The 5,379-nt window shown below is 47.6% G+C and overlaps 1 non-coding gene across 1 annotated transcript; it reads right to left on the reverse strand.

Annotated features, from left to right (window-relative positions):
- Window positions 1–625: 625 nt before the first annotated feature.
- On the reverse strand, window positions 626–732 carry LOC111825279. Its single transcript, XR_002828451.1, has one exon. It is a non-coding gene; the product is annotated as a U6 spliceosomal RNA (small nuclear RNA).
- Between the last annotated feature and the right edge of the window lie 4,647 nt (window positions 733–5,379).

Below are 5,379 nucleotides of genomic sequence, written 5' to 3' on the forward strand. Positions count from 1 at the left end.
CTGCCCTATATTGACCACCCACCACCCTTCCCCATCTCCTCCAGTAGCCAGACAGTAGCCAGACTGTGATTGGTCCATCAGGCCCTAAGCAGGGGTCTCCAGTGAGATTTAGGTTTGCTGTGGGCATAGAGAGCTAAGGAATTTCCTGGTAGGGTATTAAAAAGAATGGCTACCATTTTAGGAAACAAAAATGACAATGAATCATTGGCTAATTTAGGGACATTCCTATAAAGTTCTGCTAGGACAGAGCAACATTCTGAGAAACAGGTAAATCGATTTAGTGATGGCCAAGCCTCTGCACACAGTGAGCAGGATGGGGCTGAGGGCTGACGCCATGGGCCACCATGAAAAGAGCTTCCAAGGGGCCCTGTTGAAGGGCGGTAGTCCTGGGAACCACAAGCTGCTTTCTCCCTTTAGCCTTGTCCTGTTCTGTATCTTCAGTGAGCGTTAGCCTCCTTCTCAGCGACAGTTCAGGGCTTTGTCATAACAAAGTGCTCAGACCAGATTAGAATAGAGAAGAAGAGTTCCGTAGTCTTTCCAGGCACTGATCCTTCATCAGTTCTCTTTGGATAAGGTCAGTGTTTCGTGCCAGTTCTCAACCTACACACCTCTTTTCTTTTTTTTTTTAAATATGGAACGCTTCACGAATTTGCGTGTCATCCTTGCGCAGGGGCCATGCTAATCTTCTCTGTATCGTTCCAGTTTTAGTATATGTGCTGCCGAAGTGAGCACGACACACCTCTTAATGTACTTTAATTTCTGTTTGGAGGACGCAGGAAGAGCTTGAGGACAACACATCAAGAAACCGGCATTAATAGGCCCCGAGGGCCCAGTCTGTGGGGTGAGCTTTGCTATTTCACACTGTCTTGGAAACAGTCCACTTGGAGCAGAGGGAACACTCTGGGAGCAGAGAGATGCCAAATCCTCAAAGGCACTGAGACATCCGATTACAATCTCAGAGGGAAGAAGTTGACCCGGAGGCCAAGCCATATGCCACTAAGCATCAGCCAATCAGTTTCCAATATGAAATAGTCCTTGAGAGTGAAATTGTAGACCCAGTCCTTATCCTCAAGACACTTGGATTACAGCCGGTGAAATAACACACCATGAGGCGAGGTTCACTCCCACGTCACCCGGCAGGACAAGTTCAAGGACTCAGCCATCAGCCCTGAAAGCAGACACTCTGGCCTTCGGAGTCTAGGAAACACTTTCACGGAGTTCAAAGCAATATGTTCTCCCTTGATGTCATCTTTGCCCTGTTAGAGTTTTACTATTGTTTCTGCATTAGGCATCTGAGCTTCAGAAGATGCAGTTCAGGTGGAGCTTGGTGTATGTAGGCCTTCACAATTTAGAAAAGGGCTCTATTCAATGAGACATGCAGTATTAACATCATGGAGGCCTCCTGGAAGGCAGCAGCAGTGCCAGTAGTCTTGTTAATTGGGTTATTTGTATGAGCAGACATGGGCGGATGCTGGATGAAGGCCCTGGGAGCAGCTCCGCTTGTCTGGAGGGTGATCTGAGTTTGGGCACTCTGAAGGCCAAGTCCTGACAACCAGCGCCAGATTGGGGGTGGGGTGGCTCACATATGTGAAGGCTTTGAAAGAAGATTTGATCTTGGGGAGACAGATGCTGCTTGCCTTGCCTAATTATCCATTTTGGAAGAGAATGTAGCATCTTCAGTCCTGGAAAAGTTTCCATGTTGAGGGACTTCCCCTGTCATCCCCAGGACCTGCAGGTGCCACCAGAACCAGCAGCTGTGGCAGCACAGGCTCAGCAGTCTACCTGGCTTCATACAAAGAGCCCGACATACTCCTAAGCCATAAATCGATGTCCCAGTCATAAGTCTCGATGGCAACCTTTTACACTAAAAGAAGGACATGTGTGTATATATGCATCTTGTAAGCCCTCTTTTTAATTCAAAATATCAGCCTGTTGAGAACAACTTGCTTTGACAGTTCTGTCAGCTGCGTGAAGTGAGTTCATGGTGACTTCTCACATGCCCCTCTCTGTTTCTTCATGGCTCTTCACTTCTTGGCTCACTGGAATCAATTGGCAAATGCATGCTGAGTTCCCTTCGGAAACCCAGTGCCCAATGAGGTGCTGCTGGGGAAGGGAAGGGAGTAAGAGTACACCCAGCCCTGGGCTCAGTACCCTGTGTGTTTCACCTCAAGAGGCCTGAGATCTGGGCTATCTGACTAGGGGAGCGAACAGTCTTGGCTGCTTCCCTCCCAGAGTCTCACCAGGGTAGGCATTAAACTCACCTGTGGAGCTTTTAGAATTACAAATTTCTGATCCAGCAATCCTGTTCCTGGGTATTTACCCAAATAAGTTGGAAAGCTAGGACCACACAACAACCTGCACATGGATGTTTATAGCAGCTTGTTTATAATTTATTCCCAACTGCCAAAACTTGTAGGCAACCAAAATGTTCTTCAGTAGATGAATGGATAGACTGTAATATATCCAGACAATAAAGTATTATCTATATAATAAAAGCCTAAGTGACTGTTACAGCAGAACAACCAGAACGACCGGTCACTATGATGTGCACTGACCACCAGGGGGCAGATGCTCAATGCAGGAGCTGCCCCCTGATGGTCAGTGCACTCCCACAGGGGGAGCGCCACTCAGCCAGAAGCCAGGCTCACAGCTGGCAAGTGCAGTGGCAGTGGTGGGAGCCTCTCCTGCCTCCATGGCAGTGCTAAGGAGCAGTGAACCAAGCGGTAAGGAGCAGTAAGCAGGCAGGAGATAAGGAGCAAGGGGTTCTGGACTGCGAGAGGGATGTCTGACTGCCAGCTTAGGCCCAATCCCCATGGGAAGCAGGCCTAAGCTGGCAGGCAACATCTCCCGAGGGGTTCCAGACTGCGAGAAGGCACAGGCTGGGCTGAGAGACCCCCCTCCCCCCAGTGCACGCATTTCATGCACCAGGCCTCTAGTTTAGCAATAAAAAGAAATGAGATATCAAGCCACAAAAAGACCTGGTGGAAATTTACATGCATATTGCTAAGTGAAAAAAGCCAATCTGAAAATTTTATCTATCTATCTATCTATCTATCTATCTAAAAGCCAAAGTGGCCGAAACCGGTTTGGCTCAGTGGATAGAGCGTCGGCCTGCGGACTGGAGGGTCCCGGGTTCGATTCCGGTCAAGGGCATGTACCTGGGTTGCGGGCACATCCCCAGTGGGAGATGTGCAGGAGGCAGCTAATCGATGTTTCTCTCTCATCGATGTTTCTAGCTCTCTATCTCTCTCCCTTCCTCTCTGTAAAAAATCAATAAAATATATTAAAAAAAAAAAAAAAAGCCGAAGTGACTGTTATGACCGAACCACCGGAATAACCAGAATGACTGGTTGACCAGTCACTATGATGTGCACTGACCACCAGGGGGCAGACGCTCAATGCAGGAGCTGCCCCCTGGTGGTCAGTGCATTCCCACAGCCAACCTCCTGCAGCCTCTCCCCTCCCCCCAGCAGGCCAACCTCCCACAGTCCCTCCCCGCTGCTGGCTGGCCCACCGACAGGCCTCAATTGCTGGCCAGGCCCCCCAGGACCCCACCTGTGTATGAATTCATGCACCAGGCCTCTAGTATTTTATATAATTCCACCTATATGACATTTTGGAAAAGGCAAAACCATGGAGATAGTGAAAAGACCAGTGGTTGCCAGGACTTGTTGGGGGCAGGAATTGGGGGAAAGGATGAACAGGTGGAGCACAGAAGATGTTTAGGGCAGTGAAAATACTCTATTATACCATAATGATACGTGTCATGATACATTTTTCCAAGCCTGTAGAATGAGCAACACCAAGAGTGAACTGAAATGTAAACTATGAACATTGAGTGGTAATAACATGACAATATAGTCTCATTAATTAGTACAGATAGACCACTCCAGTGGGGAATATTGACAATGGGGGAGGCTGTGCATGTGATGGGGCAGAGATATATGGGAAATCTCTATACTGTTTTCTCAATTTGTTGTGAACCTAAAACTGACCTAAAAAAATAAGTTTTTAAAAAAATAGAAGATAACGTAGTATATACTCAATCATAACTAGAGGAAGGACAGAAGGAAGACAGTGAGCATGCACACCTGGCATTTCCTCTTGTTCTCTCTTAGTGATTAGCCTGTTGGTATTTCATTTCCTATGCATGTGGCTAGTTGACTCTTTGAGTCTCTATCAAATTAATTTGGTCAAAATAATTTTATTCTGTTGTTAGCAATGAATAAAGAATTTAAAAGCAAACAAAAATCACATAGAAACTACAGATGTCTTTGTCTGTCCTCAGACATGTTGACTTGCTAGAGCTGAGGTGGGTCATGGGCATCTGTAGTTTTTAAAAGTTCCTCAGGTGACTGTGACATTCATCCCTATTTAAAAGCAATCAACTGGGTCTTTTCTAGGATATATAGGCTTAGCTGCTTCAACAAGAAGACCTAAAACCACAGAGGTTCAAAGCAATGGAATTTCATTTTTTTCCCATGTAACAGTACTAAGGGAAGGTGGGCAACTTGGGGCAGGTGGGTGAAAACTCCTGGGGGGTCCTGGAAATGAGGATGTCTACATCATGGTTCCATTGCCTGGAGAGAGGCTCTCGTCAGTGTGGCCAAAGCTGCGGCTCTTACTCTGTGCTACTCTCCAGCCTGTGGAAAGGGACTGATGGAGAGAGGTGGCCAAGACCCAAAAGAGGCACACCTCATTGTCACTCACGGAAATAAGTCACACAGCCACACCTTGCTGTGAGGAGGCTAGAAAATGCAGTCTTTGGCTGGGGTCCATGAGCCAGCCCTGTCGGAGGTTAGGAAGGAGAGAATGGTCCCTGGGGACACCGTCACATCTGCTATCAGAGGACAGCTCAGGTTAGTGGTCCTCAAATTGGCTGCACATTCGAGTCGTGTGGAGAACTTAGAACAAATATTGAGACCCAGCCCATACTCCAGACCAGCTAACTCAGAATATTGGGGGGTTAGAGCCAGGTGTTAGTACTTTTAAAATCCTTTCTAAAATAGCACTTTTGAGACTTGGAGGCAACAGAGAAACATCGTTCCCACTAGAGCACAAGGAAGTTTCTGGAGGTGCCAGCTGTCTGGAGTGGTCTGCAAATGCAGGAATGCTGTGATGTCTACAACTCACCAAGCCTGAGCACAGCTCCAGCTCTAGCCACTATCTGTCTGGTCTCAGTGGGTGGTGGGATATGTCCACAGGCCACAGTGTGGAAGCCCATGCAGACAAATTACCTGCTGGTGGCCTAAGGAGACAGATACATGCTGCACACACTTCTAGAAGAGGCAACATTGACTATTACCCCAAATAAGAAGTGCTTTGGGATAAGCCTGCCTGGAGTGTTGCCTGACTCAGAGCCCAGCTCCCCTACCAGAG

Source organism: Myotis lucifugus, unplaced genomic scaffold (genome assembly GCF_000147115.1).
Source record: "Myotis lucifugus unplaced genomic scaffold, Myoluc2.0 scaffold_19, whole genome shotgun sequence".
NCBI lineage: Eukaryota > Metazoa > Chordata > Mammalia > Chiroptera > Vespertilionidae > Myotis > Myotis lucifugus.